Source organism: Camelus bactrianus, chromosome 2 (genome assembly GCF_048773025.1).
Source record: "Camelus bactrianus isolate YW-2024 breed Bactrian camel chromosome 2, ASM4877302v1, whole genome shotgun sequence".
Taxonomy (NCBI): domain Eukaryota; kingdom Metazoa; phylum Chordata; class Mammalia; order Artiodactyla; family Camelidae; genus Camelus; species Camelus bactrianus.
Genome location: NC_133540.1, coordinates 27,358,312 through 27,374,448, shown reverse-complemented (window position 1 = coordinate 27,374,448; position 16,137 = coordinate 27,358,312). Strand labels below are relative to the sequence as shown.

The window sequence follows — 16,137 nt, the reverse complement described above, 5'->3', positions numbered from 1 at the left end:
TGCTCAGATGTCATTCAGGATCTGGGACCGAGGGGGTCCTGCACCACACGCATTCTCGATTTGTGATTTTATTCAACCCCGGTGTCAGCCTCCTTGGCTGCCTCGAGTCCAGAGCCGCGCTAACCAGTAGAACTTTCTGAGATGATGGGCATGGGCTGAATCTCCCGTGTCCAATACGGTAGCCATCAGCCACATAGGCTACGGAGCCCTTGAAATAAGGCTAGCGAGAACTGGTTTGTTAGTTTGAGTTTTTATTGAATTTAAATAATGTCATGTGGCTACCACATTAGACAGCACAGGCCCTGACAGTAGGGCCACTTGTGCCGTCAGGAAATGCCAACCCACTTCTCTCTGGCCAGACACGTCGTCCTCCTTGGGCCCTAAATGCCCCGCCCACCAAGGCTCCTGGCGAGGAAGGGACAACGCTATACCCATGGCTGGAGGCTGTGCTCGGCTTCTCCAGAGAGAACTCATCTTTTTATGTTTGTTTCTTGTTTTTCCCTTGTAAAGACTAGTTTTTAGAACCAGTGTTAGATTCGCAGCAAAATTAAGAGGAAAGTACAGAGATTTTCCATAGAGCCCCAGCCCCACATCTGCAAGCCTCCCCCATTAGCAACCTCCCACTGACCCTGCAGAGTGGGACATTTGTTACAGTTGACACACTCACATTGATAGGTCATAACCAGCATAGTTTACATGAGGGTTCACTCCTGCTGTTGTATATCTGTGGTTTTGGACAGATGTATAATAATGACATGCATCCGTCTTAGAGGTCCTCCCTGAGTAGTTTCACTGCTGAAAAAATCCTCTGCTCCTCCTGTTCATCCCTCCCTCACGATGCCCCCACCCCCCCGAACCCCAGCAACTACTGATCATTTTACTGTCGCCATAGTTTTGTCTTTTCCAAAATGGCAGAAAATTGGACTCATAAAGTATGCAGCCTTTTCAGGTTGGCTCCTTTCACTTAATACTATGCATTTAAGTTTCCTCTATGTCTTTTCATGGCTTGAGAGCTCATTTGTTTTTAGTGCTGAATAATATTCCATTGTCTGGATGTGCCACAGTGAATTTATCCATTCACCTACTGAAGGATATATTGGTTGCCTCCGAGTTTTGACAATTATGAATAAAGCTGCTAGAAACTTCTGCGTGCAGCTCTTTCTGTGGATGTAAATTTTCACCTCCTTTGGGAAAATACCAAGGATTTGATTGCTGAATATATGATTAGAGAGAAATGACCTTTTAAAGGGCCCATTTCCAAAGCAGAATATGTTCTTAGGGGGAAAAAAAAAATCTGTGTTTTATCTTTCTTTCTTTTTGAATGACAGTTTTCTCAGAGGTTGTTAACAATGAACAAATTAGGACTGAGCTGGATTAGAATGGGGGGCGGAAATCCTACCCAACTGGAACAATGCAGGGAAGAGGTGACAGTTTATAGCAGTGTGTGGGGAGATTAGGGTAGGTTACTTTTTTTTTTTTTTTTTTCTGTTCTATTGCAGTCCTTCCCTTGATTTAGGTCTAGGGCCTAACTACTACAGAATGGAATTTCACAATCATGTTTGTTGTAGTGCCAAGAGAGACAGGCAGATAGGAAGAGGCATCAGACACCCAACTCATCTCATCAACCTTTGCCTGGTTACTGTGAGTCACCAACTTCCGGTGCGTTCCATCTTCAGTGATCTGGCTGGTGGAAGCCCACGAGGTGACTGAGTCCTTGGCCCCTTGCTTTGCCATTCATTTTTTGTTGAGGGCATTGCTTCTGTTCATGGTCACTGGCTACAGTTTATCTCAGTTCTTATTCACAGAAATAGGTTGACGATTCATGTCATGCTCAGTGATGATTCAGGTAATATTAAATCTACGTAATAGATTTACAGTATGCATTTATATATTTTAACCAGGCAATTGAGTCAGTTCTGGGTAAAATAGGCTTTGCACTTTAGGTGACAATACAGGACGAACGGCAGAAGGAAATAGAGTTCAAAACTGGATGATTGATTTGAAGACAGCAGGGAAAGACCTATGAATCCAGCTCTTGATGAGCAAGTGAATAGAGCGCTGGATTTGAGGGCAATCATTCCTGTACTCGCGGCATTCTCCCGCTGCGACGCAAATGTGCAAGAGAAAAGGCCCCCCAGGGGAGGTGGGGGCTTAGGAGTTCTCGTTATTCACGCCCTATTCTAACCTTCTTGGCTTGAGGCGTGTATTTGGCAAAGGACTTGGTGTGAGCCTTCGTTTCTTTGATTTTAAAACTAGGGCTTGCTGGAGGCTTTGCAGAGTCAAGTGTCTGTGGCTGGAGCACAGTCCTACGCGGAGCCCGGTCACCGCCAGCCAGTGCCTCATGGTTTCTCCAAGGGTGCCCTGCGTTCCTTTGCAGCAACACTGCATCACTTAGAATGATGTGCGAAATAAACCAAGGCCCCAGAGAAACCCTGTAATTTTCTTTTGACCCCAGTGCTCTCTAAAACCCTACGAGTGATTAAGCTGATCTTAAGCGGAAGAAAATTACCATCGTTGATCAGAAAATTGTAGTGCCTCAGTGATCTCTTTGCTGCAGTTGAAAAATCACAGGGAGACTGCGTGCTAGGTAAAGGGCTATTTACCTCTGTTTGTTCTAATTTTCCCAACCATTAATTTTGGCAGTAGCTGCCTGGCCTCAGATTAAATCATGATACACTCGTGGCAGGGAAGTCAGGGCCCCAGTCAGAGCCTCGAGGAAGCGGGGAGCCTCAGAGCCCACGGCAGGCTCACAGACAGGGGTGAGATGAGCAGGGCCTGTCTTTGGCTTTCAGCAGTGGGAGGAAGAAGGCAGGTAAGGAAGTAGGGGGCCCAGGAGATGCCCCCGAGAGCCCCTCTTGCTCAGAATGGCAGGAAGAGAAGCCTGTTCCCGGTTGGAGCGACTCTATTACTTTGCATAAGAGTCTGCCTTCTACAATCAACTCTCTGTATTACAGAAATAACTCTCATTTCTGATTCCTCCTCCCTTCCCTCCTGGCCCTCCCCTCAGCCATAAAAGAGGAGGGACTCCAAGGCAACAGCCCAGAAGCGATAAGCTCTGGCAGGGAATGTGGGGACCCCCCCCCCCAGTATTCCTTCTCCACCCCCCTAACCTCTCCATTTCCAGCACACACAGCCAGGCACACACACACTCGCTCACGCACACACGTACACACAGCTTGCTCTCACATACACGTACTGGTGCCCCCTGCAGAGATACAGGAAGACCCACCAAATGAGACAGGCCAAGGCTGCTTAACTGAGAGCTTGCTGCAGCAGGGGAGTCAGCACCACCGCCTGCATGAAGCAGAGACTCAAGGGCAGGCAGAGGAGCGGGCAAGACCTACAGTGGGAAAAGCAGGAGGCTTCATGGCGCACCGGTGGAGGTGCTGGGGTAGGGAATCTGCTGAGTTCTGGGGACTGATTCCAGGGATTGGTTAGAGGTGTGATCTGCCTTCTCCTAGATCAGAATCAGATAGAAAATTAGGGTCGATTGATACAGAGATTATTTTATTTTTTGAATTTTAATTGGCTTTTTATTAAGTCAAAGAACAAATAGTAGGCCAGTGACAAAGTTGGTGGCTGTTTCATGTGAAACCTTCCTTAAGCAAGTCTTATCTGATTGAAATAAAAGCTAAAACAAACATAAAATGAGAGTTCACTTTCCTAGCAGAAACTGGCAAAATCTTTTGGACAAATGAGACTCGACATCAACATTCATAGGTTTACATGTGAATGCATACTCACATAACCCAGAATTATTCCATTATCACTCAGGTTTGTAAATCATATTCTGATTACTACTCTGTGATTGGTGACATAGGGATTATTGTTCGTCTTCTCGGACCAGTTCCTAGAGGGAGGGTCTGAGTTCTGTTTTGATGTATGTGTCTATATGCTCTGGCCGTTGTATCCTCAGTCTTCAACATCCAGACGCACACTCACATACTCATAGATGTACCTACAGGCTCACACACCCACAAATTTACAACAAAACATTGTTTGCTTAACGAGGGGCGGGCCCTCAGACACAGTAATATGGACATCAGGTGGGGCCTCCAAGATCACTCCGAGGCCACTTAGGAGGGGGCAGGGAGGAGGCAGCTTAGGGTCCTGGGTTCTAAAGGAGCGCCCAGAGAGGTAGGTGGGCAGGGTGGGGGCGGGGACAAGAGCAGAACTCCATCACGGCCGTAGAAGCCCAGCCAGGAGAGTGGCTGACAGGAGGTTCCCTGCGTCCTAGCCTGCTCAGGCTGCCATACAAAATGCCATAGATCAGGCAGCTTAAACAACAGGCACTTATTTTCTCATCGTTCTGGAGGCTGGACTTCTGAGATGGGGTTGCGCTCACGGTCGGGTTCTGGGGAGGACCCCCTCCCTGGGTCTAGACGGCCACCTTCTTGCTGGGTCCTCACACAGCGCTGAGATGGAGTAAGCTCCCTAGAATCTTTTCTTACGAGGACACCCATCTCATCGTGAGGACCTCACCCCCACGACCCCATCTAACCTGAATCACCTCCCAAAGGCCGCATCCCCGCACACCATCATATTGGAGGGTAGGGCTTCAACATCTGAATCTGGGGCACCACCAGCGTTAGGTCCGTAGCACACAGCCTTTGGAGCTGGGAGCCCACCCAGCCAGGGTCAGCCTGACCCGGCCCTCTGACTTGTCAGAACCCTCAGCGGTTCTGTCCCTCGGTCGTGACTGCCCACCTCGGTCATTCACCCTTCATCTGGTCACTCAGAAAAGTTATTCCAGGGTTTGGGGAACCCACCCCAGGCCTCTGCCTAGACAACCTACACGACAGCGTCTCCAGGATCTAGGCAGAAAATCGGATCACTAAAATCGAACTGAGAAGAATGCAGTTAGGAGCTGAAGTGGCACGTGGGACAGGCGCAGGGCTCTGGTCGGCAGGGACCTCCAGGGAGCGCTCAAGAAGAGGCTCAGTGCTCCTCCCCTCGGTGATCTGCGTCCCCCTGAGGACAGGGGCTTCTCTGTCTTGTTCCACAGTCTATCCCCAGCATTTAGGACAGTGCTTCATATTTTTCTTTGAATTAACAAATAAGTGAATGAGGAAATGAATAAAAAACTCCTTTTACATATACGATGGAACACTACTCACCCATAAAAAAAATGCGGTTTGCAGGAACACAGATGGACCCAAAGACTGTCATTCTAAGTGAAGCAAGAAAGAGAAAGAAAAATATCATATGTTATCACTAACGTGGCATCTAAAAAAAAAGGACACAAATGAACTTATTTACAAAACAGAAACAGACTCACTGACGTAGAAGACAAGCTTATGGTTACAAGGGAGGAAAGGAGATGGGAAGGGATAAATTTAGAGTTCAAGATTTGCAGATACTACTATATATAAAATAGATAAACAACAAGTTTATGCTGTAGAGCACAGGGAACTATGTACAATATCTTGTAGTAACCTATAATGAGAAATAATCTGAAAAGGAATAAATGTATGTATATGTATGACTGAAACAGTATGCTGTACACCAGAAATTGACACAACATTGTAAACTGACTATACTTCAATAAAAGAAAAAAATGTATCTCAAAACAAACAAACAAGTTTATGGTTATGGAGGGGAGGGGTAGGGAGGGATAAATTGGGTGTTTGACATTTGTAGATACTCACTACTGTATATAAAATAGGTAAACAACAAGATCTTACTGTACAGTACAGAGAACTATATTCAGAATCTTATAATAGCCTATAATGAAAAAGAATATGAAAAGGAATAATATGTATAAATAAATCACTTTGCTGTGCACCAGAAATTAACACAACATTGTAAATCAACTATACTTCAATCCAAAAAAAATTTCTTTTACAGCAGTATTTTTCAGGTGCACTGGGGGTGGGGCTACTTACATCAGAATTATTTGGAGAGTTTGTTAAAAAGCAGAGTCTTGGACCCCACCCCTGCACTACTGAGTCAGAGTCTCTGAAGCTGAGGCCCAGAATTCTGCATTTTTAATGATATTTGGGGACATTTTCATACACGATAAAACTGGAGAATTCTAGAGTTTCATTTTTGGTTCCTAGAAAGGTATGCTCCTTTTCTCATACAGTAAGAAGTATTTTCCACTTTTGTCTTCTTGGCCAAAAGCCTGGAACTTAAAGTAAAGCCTGGGTGTGGAACTTTCATTAGCAGGTTTTCTTACCACTTTTAGGAATTCACCGTTTCTTTCCCTGGCTAACTCTAACTCATCCTTCAGGACTTAGTGCAGGAGACATCTCTGCCAGGGAGCTTTTTCAGAAGCCTCCCCCGGCCCTCAGGCTTGTCTCAGGGCCCTTCCCCCAGCACCCGTCAGACTATACCAAGAAGATCCGGTCTGGCCTCTCACTTGACTGCCCTGGCTTCACTCATCTGTGGCCTCCCACACTTGCTAAAAGGAACTAAACTCCCTTCCCCTGCTGTTTCGGTTTTGATCAAGTCATATCTTGATAACTTTTTTTTCTAAGTCCCTTCAAGTATTTTTGAAGTAGGACATACATCATTAATGAATACGGAGTATCTGCATCAAAGGCCACTTGAGAATGAGAAATGCAGATGAGTGGGCTCGGCGTTTGTTCTTTGATTTGTTTTTCTATTTATCTTGACTTTCCAGATTCACAGTTGGTGATGTGCCGGCCAACTAAGTCCTCAACACCAATGAAACCAGGGAATACAAAGGTCCAATGGTTTGGGGGAAATAGCAAATTAGAACAAGGAAAGATGTTAGTAGGAGCAACTTCAGTGCCAAGGTATGTGGGTAGTGCCAAAAATAAGTAAAAATTGAGAGGATTTGTATCAGATAGGAGAGAGGAGGGGAGGCTGGGAGGTGATTTTTTAAAATTAAAATAATATATTTTTCTTGTTACAAAAACGGTACGTGTTTATTGGGAAACAATTTTAAATGCATATAAACAAAACGAAATTATTCCACATTTAAATCCTTCCAGATCTTTTTCTGTGCATATTAGCTAGCAGTATTTCTCCTGCCTCCACTTGTGGTACTAGCCCTTGGTATCAATCTCTTGCTAATAGGCTGTAGGTACAAAAGTCACAGGTCACAAAGTCAGTTACAGAAAAATGGTAATTTACCCTATTTTTCTATTATAGCATCAATTTTGAATTTCAATCTTGGTGGTGGTAAACTGAATACAGTCACTTACAAATACAGCCTGTCATTGTCAGGTCAGTGATTTCGCGGTCTCTCAGGATTAACTTTCAGGGTCCCTCCCCCTTTCCCCCTCCATCCCCCAGGCTTCTTTCAGATTGCCTTGGGAATGCCAGAGTTGATGGAGGGGTGGGGTCGTCTCTAAAATGTAACTCGGGTCCTTGGGCCCTTAGGAGATCAAAAGCAAAGAATTAAACTCTTTATATTTCTCTTTGCATTTAATTGAGTCCTCCTTTTCCTAGACCAAAGAGTAGCCTGATTTGTTAGTTAAGGGGTCTTTAGATGGGTATGTAAACAGGGTCCACAGCCCCCAAATCCACCTATTTTTAGGCTTTCGTCTAGTATCCTGCCACACATGTTCACAATAATTTCAGTAACAATGAAACTGACTCCCCTGGGGGAAGGGTGAATGTGGTGAGACACTGCGGGTCCCCTGGATTGAGAATCGCGAGTCCAAGGCCCTGGTCTTAGTTCTTTCATGAACAAGATTCTCTGCACTTGGTTGCTTTATCTGTGAAACAGCAGGCTGACTAGATGCTCTGCAAAGCCCCAGAGCTCGTATTCTATGAGCCTATGAGATTCTTGTGGGGACAAGTTCATTTCAAAGTTTTCAGTGGAGACCAGCCTTCTAAAATTTTTTAATCAGCTTCTTTTTAAAATTACTTAAATTCTTATTTTTTATTGAAGTGTAGTCAATTTACAATGTTAATTCTAGGTGCACAGCAAAGCAATTCAGTTATACATATACATACATACATATATATGTATTTTTTTCAGATTCTTTTCCATTACAGCTCATTGCAAGAAACTGAATATAGTTCCCTGTGCTATACAATAGGTCCTTGTTGTTTATCTATTTTATATATAGTAGTTAGTATCTGTAAATCTCAGAATCCCAATTTATCCCTCCCCACCCCCTTTTCCCCCTGGTAACCAGTTTGTTTTCTATGTCCATGAGTCTACTTCTGGTTTGTAAATAAAATCTGTATATATTTTTTTTAGATTCCACATATAAGAGACATCATATGATATTGCAGACCTCAGCTTCTAAAGACAGGAACTGTTACAAACCACGCAGCCTGGTCCTCAAGCCCATCCTTCATGGCTGAGATCCAGAAATGTAGGCAGGTCTTTCCAGCCACGGTGAGCCCTGGTGGAGGACTTCCAGAATTGCCAAACAGCTGAGTAGGATGGAGTTGAAATGGGGCAGCCATTAATGTAGGGGCTGGAGAAGCGTGACAGTTGTGGAATTGGGGCAGGAGGAAGGAAATAAACAGGCAAGTACACAGAGAAGAAAGATGAAGTGTTTCCTTCGCTGTGAAGCAGCAGGCGCAGAGCTTATCTGAAGCCAGGAACGAAAAACTCTTCAAATCTACAGTGATGATCATTCCAGCTCCAACCACACAGGGACTTTGTCACTGGTTTCTCAGTACCCATAGGTCAGCAGCAACTCCACTACACAGAAGAGGTCCATTACTTATATATCTCATTGGGAGGTTTTCTTTTCATGAAAAATGACATCCCTTATAGTAGATTAGATCATCATTCCCAGTTCTTTCTGCTTTCTCTGAAGGACATGAATTACACCCATGCCCTGTGATTTGGCACTTTCTTCCACTCACATAGGCAGCATGTACTCCCCTGCCTTACTGGTCTTGGGCCAGGCCATGTAGGACTTGCTCTAACCGAAAAAAATATGGGTGGAAGAGACAGTGTGGGTAAAGGTCTATAAGAGCCATCTCACAGCCTGGCTCGCCACCTTGTGTTCCTGGGATCTGACATTTCTGTGATCTGAGATCACGAGCCCCATAATGTGAAGCAGATCTCAACCAGATCAGCAACCTGGAATCCAGCCCAGCTCAGCCTGGATCAGCCAGTTCTCAGCTGACCGACAGACCTACGAGCGAGCGTGAACATAAACTGTTATGATTATAAACTATGGGGAGAGGGCTGGGTTTTTTTACATAGCATCAGTGCAGCAATAGCTGGCTAGTATCTCTCTTAAGAGTCTTCATCCACAAATTGCAAACCTGAAGAAAAAAAGTCAGAGAAGAAAATAAAGGGGGGAGGGTATAGTTCAGTGGAGTTCAGAGGCAGGGCCCGTGCTTGGAATGCATGAGGTCCTGGGTTCAATCCCCAGTACTTCCATGAAAATAAATAAATAAACCTAATTACCTCTCCCCTCAAAAAAACCCCAATATATAAATAAATAATTTTAAAAAGAAAAGAAGAGCTGATTTTGGCAAAGCTTTGGCAGTCACACCATCCTGTTGACAGTTGAGATAAGGCTCGTGAAGATAGGGCTGTTCACACTTAACTGACCACTGTCATCTTCCTCCCCCAACCTGCAGGCACCAGCGTTCAGTCCAGAGCCAGCAAATACATATGTGATTGAGTCATGCTGCGCAATCACCCATGGCCTTCCTGGATTTCTCGGTCCCTGGAAGTTGTGCTGGAAACACTGTTCATGGCAGTGTTGATTGGAGATGAAGTATCTTGGTAGCATCTGCAGCATCTTAGCTGTCCTCACGGCCTTTATCACATTATATTTGGAGTATAAAATTTAGCTGGTCTCTTCCTGCCCTAAATGACCACGTGTTTCCAGAGAGCAGAATTCTTGTCGGAGTCAACTTTACGAATTCCTCCTCCTCAAAACTCTGCCCCACGAGCCTAAAACCAATTAATGCATGTTGAATGAACAAAAGAATTCGAGAAAGAATCTAAAAATGGTCCTTATTCAAATGGGATTTGAAAAAAAAATCTCTTCTTTGCACATGGACACCTGCGTTTGTAAATCGTCACAAGTTACTGAATCAGAAACAAAATCAGTCTTACCGTCTCCCGGGTAGGAATTTAATCCGTGAGCCCTTTCAAAGGAGAACAGTCACTGGAATGAGCCCCAGTCACACCCTGCCTGTATTCTCCTCCGCTGGTGGAGTTATTTTTTGCCGTTGCATAAACCTGTCCAACCTCTCTCTTGAGGGTCCTTTGCAAAACACGTTCCTTCTTTAAAAAAAAAAAAAATTATCCTTCTCCAAAAACCTAATAAGTAAGATAATTGATTTAAAACAGCAAGAATATGCTAACAATAGGGAATCATATGAAATTCTCACCATTCTTAAAGTCACAAAACTGAAGTATTCCCCAGTGGTGAAAGGCTCAGAAAGGAGTTAGGAAATGATTTTGGACAGTGTGTGTCATTCTGATACTAGATAATTATCAATGTGTTCACTTATGGGTCCTTTTTCTTTAAAAAAAAATGTATTTTTAAAAAAGGGCCTTATACTGTGATAAACAATAAAACACTATGATCATAAAATAATAATAATCATCATCAAATACAGTGGAATGGATGGGTTGGTGTATGAATACCTGCAGAGGGGAGATTCTCCCTGCCTTGTTGGGGTGCACATGGCACTCTGGTGGGGCTTTGGCAGGAGGGAAGTGCATTTTCTTTTTCTTTTTTTGCCTTGTTTTATTGTTATTATTGTATTTGGGGGAGTCTGTTTTCGATAGCTGCAGAACACTACTAAAAACCTTCTCAAAAAGGGAACCCTCCTGTGCTGTTGGTGGGAAAGTAATTTGATGCAGCCATTATGGAAAACAGTATGGAGATTCCTTTAAAAACTAAAAATAGACTTACCATATGATCCAGCAATCTCATTCGTGGGCATATATCTGGAAGGAAATCTAATTTGAAAAAATACATGCACCAGAATTTTTATAGCAGCACTATTTACAATATCCAGGACATGGAAATAGCCTAAATGTCCACTGACAGATGAATGAATAAAGAAGTTGTGGTATATATATATATATATATATATATATATATATATATATATATATATATATAAAATAAATACTACTCAGCCATAAAAAAGAATAAAATAATGCCATTTGCAGCAACATGGATGGACCTGGAGATTGTCATTCTAAGTGAAGTTAGCCAGAAACAGAAAGAAAAATACCATATAATATCATTCATATGTGGAATCTTAAAAAAAGAAGACACAAGTGAACTTATTTACAAAACAGAAACAGACTCAGACATAGAAAACAAACTTATGGTTACCTGGGGGAAAGGGGGTGGGAAGGGATAAATTGGGAGTTCAAGATTTGCAGATACTAACTATTATATATAAAATAGATAAACAACAAGGTCCTATTGTATAGCACAGGGAACGCTATTCAATATCTTTTAGTAACCTATAATAGAAAAGACTATGAAAACGAATATATATATATATATATGTATGTACATATTTGACTGAAACATTATACTGTACACCAGAAATTGACACAACATTGTAAACTGACTATACTTCAGTGAAAAAAATTTATTTAAATAAAAATAAAAAACCTCTTCTTTGACCGTCTTTAAGGATGGAGAATTATTCTGGCCAGGAACAGAGTAAGAGAAAACTCACTGTTTTCACATACAAACATTAGCATGCTGAAAAAGCAGTGAGAAAAAAAATGTGCTTGCATCTGTGTGGAAAACTGGCAGGACAGGCTCCAGGAATGAAAAGCTACCTCTGGAGAGGGACAGTGAAAACTGGGTTGGAATGGGGGTGGGGGGTGAGGAGGAGGAGGGGAAGTAAAGATCTCCTTTAATGCACTTCGATGCTACTGGGAAAAACGTAATATGTGTATTACCTTCTTTATATGAAAAAACAGAAACAAAAAGATGTTGGGAAAAAGAGATCTACAATTATGGAATGCCTTTCAGGCCAGGTAGGTTGGTGATGCCTGCAGAGAAGACAGACAACTCAATGGGAAAGCTTGAGTTTTTAAGAGAAATTGTATATCAGAATAGGAGTCTCTAGTCAGCAAAGATGGCAGGAGGAGTTAGAAAAGAGGAAGTGTTTTTGAGTTCAATGCCCAGGAAATGAAGTTTTCTTCTAGCAGCTTCTGTGGACAGAATCCAGAGACGCTACTAAGTCTGCACATGGATGGCTGCAAAAACATCTTTTATAAAAGGTGGGCTGAGAGTGGGGAAAGGCATCAGACATGGAACTTTAAAAAGCCTTGCTTATTCGGTGACCAGAAAAGCCTGTGAATGGGGCTAGAGGGAAGAGTTGGAGAGAAGACAGGGAATGGTGACTGGAATACAGTTCTAAGCTCAGACTAAAGCAGAGGCTCTCACCAGGGGCATGTTTCTCCCCAGGGACATTTGGAAACGTCTAGAGACATTTTTGGTTGTCGTGACCTGGTAGTGCTAGTGGCATCTAGTGGGTAGACATTCTGCCACACACAAGCCAGCCCCTCCCTCCACCAACAAAGAATTATCCAGCCACCCTAAATGTCAATAGCACTGATACTGAGAATCCTGTGCTAAAGTGAAAAGTGAAATTTATTGAAACGTTAACACCTCCCACCAGTTGTGCTTTATAGTTTACAAGGTGTTTTTACAGCCATTTGCTCCTCATCCCAAAGCCTGAGGTAGGGAGGCAGGCAGGCATCCTTATTTCCCTGGGGCAGCTGAGGAAGCAGAAGTCCAGGGACTGAGCCAAGGCCACACGGCTTGGAATCCAAGTCCTGGGTCCCGGCTCCATGCTCTGCTGATTCTCGTGGAACCCACGTGACGAAAACACACCCCTTTGAACCAAATGTCTGAGTGAAGACGTGCTAAACTCCAGAAAAGGGGGTTCCACTGAAACACAAAGTAGGAGGGCCCCAATTCTAAGATGGAGTGATTGGAAGAAACCGATGGAAAATTATTCAAGTGTCAGTGAAATAGCTGCAGAGTTTTCTCCTTGATGGCGGCTCTTGGTCACCTTTGCTGTACACCTGCAGGAGGGATTTTTGATATATAGAGATCTGCAAGTGCTTGCCTTGCTCAGGGAAAGGCAGTCTCACATGGTTACAAAGTGGGGCCTGTAAAGAGATGTCTGGTGGGCAATACGGTTGGAGAAGAAGCAGGGACAAGGGCCTGGAGATTGAGAAGGGAACTGGGTTCAATCCTCAGTACCTCCATTAAAAAAATAATAAATTAAATAAAAACCTAATTATCTGCCCTCCCTAAAAAAAAGACTGATTTAAAAAATAAATAAATAAATTTAAAAAAATAAGATACATCGTTTTAAAAAATAAAAATAAAATAAAAGCATTGCACTTGATGCTGGTGGGTTTTCACCGAGGACCGGGTACTTTGCTACAATCTGGGTGAAACAATTTACTGAGAGGTTGGAGGCGGATGAAAATAGCATCTCACACGGCTGCCCATGTGGGTGCCTCGTGAAGTACATCGTGGTGAAGTCATAGCACAAACACTCACATGACCAGCCATCATCTGACACTAACCCAAATAGGTTTATTACTACAATTCTAAATTCAAATCAACCGAAATAGGCTACTGTGTGTTCCTAGGGTAGCTGGTGTCATTTACACTTGCTGACTCTGGAATGGAGATCATCGCCCTCAAAGGCTTTAAAAAGGAAAGCCCTAATTTACTTACAGCACCATGCTGGGTACTACAGCAAGTAAGTTGCTGTCTTTTCCTCTTACAATTCATATTTTAATATGACATTTTAATATTTCTCAGGTGATTCATGCTCACTGTAGAAACATTAGAAGACGCAAATAAGCTAATGGCAGAAAATAAAAGTGTTGCCCACTATTTCTTTCCAGAGGTATTTTTTTCAAATTAATAAAGATAAATTATCACTTTCCCAAAGAATAATTCTGAAATCACACTTGTGTTTTCCTGTCTAAAAATTAAAATTTTCTGAATGTAAATTGGTGCAGCCACTATGGAGGACAGTATGGAGGTTCCTTAAAAAAATGAAAATAGACTTACCATATGATCCAGCAATCCTACTTCTGGGCATATATTTGGAGAAAAATATAATTCAAAAAGATGCATGCACCCCAGTGTTCATAGCAGCACTATTTACAACAGCCAAGACATGGAAGCAACCTAAATGTCCATCAACAGATGACTGGATAAAGAAGATGTGTGTATGTGTGTGTACACGTACACACAACAGAATACTACTCAGCCATAAAAGAGAATAAAATAATGCCATTTGCAGCAACATGGATGGGCCTGGAGATTGTCATTCTAAGTTAAGTAAGCCAGAAACAGAAAGAAAAATGTGATATAACTTATCTGTGGAATCTAAAAAAAAAAGACACAAATGAATTACTTATTATTTATAACTTAGATGACTGATTTCTTGAATATGTGTAAGCACATTTGACTGTCCTTTATGATTGGATTACTGCATTCTGTTGATTCTTACTTTGTGGTTGGCTTTATTCCTTTGATAACTATGCAAGTTCAAAAAGCTAAAGCTCTAAACTTTTCTTAGAAACAATGAATATAATATATATGTAAATTTTAAAAAATATGTCCAGTATATTGTATATTCGGATTTACATGCAATATATTGTATATGAGTAGTCAAATTGTATCAATTTTACCTAATAAAACTGAAAAATGAAAGAAATAAAAATTAATAAAAATTAAAATTTTCCATTTATGTAAGTACATGAACCTAATCTATCCTCCAGGTAATTCTTTTTATTCTTGGTGAAGTTGATGTCAATGTGATAACCTCTTGCTTACTTGGGGAATATATTTACATGTAGAAGATTATTTGACTTAAAAAAAAAACTCTACGGCATTACCTCATTAACTGGTTTTATCTTACCTGGTTAATTTATTATTTCTAAATATTCTTAGCCATTTAGAAATTATAACATTGTGTATTATTTGTTCCTATAGAGCACATTTTTATTTCAGCCCTAATAACTTAGTTTTCACTTCTTTTCCTCAAAACAGGTTAAGAATCATTTCTGATTCTAAAGGAGAAACTTTGATTCTAATTTACTTCATTCTTTAAATTTGAGGCAGTGGAAATCAGTGTGTGTCACTCATTCGGAGCTCTCCAGGACACGGAAGTACAAGTGGCACAGAGATGGTATTATGACTGAAGATCCTGGTTCTAGAGTTACTTTCTAAATCATCCTTTTAAACATGCAAGTCACTGTGCCTTTCAATTCCCAACTTCCTCTTACAGTTTCAGTGAAGACGCATCAGGATATTGTATTGTCTTGAAGTTGGCATCAGTTGGACTCAAAAGGGCACTGGATCCAACATTGTGCAGTGATCCACTAGGGAGAGGGCCTGTGGGCTTTTGCCCTATAAAGATGACAATAAACTAATCAAAATCTGTCCCTCTGAAATCAGGACTAAAGGACCTGTAGCTCTTTGGCCAGTCGGGAGTGAAAGGAGAAGGCAGAATTCACAAGCATAGAAAGAGAGGCCTGTGAGAGAGACCGCGTGGGGCAGACAAGCTGGAGGCAAGGAGAGGTTGGACCAGAGCTGTGAGCATCCGTCCACACGCATCCTTTCTCTTAAGGCGGTCAGATGTCCTGGTTTTGTTTTGAACAATGAAAAGTGCTCTATGCTTATTTTCATCCTAGAGTTCCCAGTAATTAGCATAAGCTAGACACAAAGTGAGTCTTAACATTTATGGAAGTAAGTAATTCATTTGTCCCTCAAACAATATTTTATTCAAGAGCTTAGAAAAAACTCCATGTGAAATATCATGATTCTGAAAGACAATACCAAGAGAATTAGAAAACAAGACCCAGACTGAGAGGAAATACTTGCAAAAGACACATCTGATAAAGAACAGCTATCCAAAACATACGAAGAACCCATAAAACTCAACCATAAGAAAACAAACAATTCAATTAAAAAGTGGGCCGAAGATCTTAACAGACACCTCACCAAAGAAGATACACAGATGGCAAATAAGCATGTGAAATGATGTGCCACATCATATGTTATCAGGGAAATGGAAATTAAGACAACAATGAGATACCACTATACACCTATTAGAATGGCCAAAATCCAGAACACTGACAGCGCCAAATGCTGGCGAGGATGTGGAGCAACTGGAATTTTCATTTATTGCTGGTGGGAACACAAAATGGTACAGCCACTT

General features: G+C 42.1%; 1 protein-coding gene across 1 annotated transcript in view; it reads left to right on the top strand.

The window, feature by feature from the left end:
- Positions 1–16,137, top strand: part of ARFIP1 (ARF interacting protein 1) — a 1,058,373-nt gene that overhangs the window by 860,651 nt on the left and 181,585 nt on the right. The gene's annotated exons all lie outside the window — the stretch shown is intronic.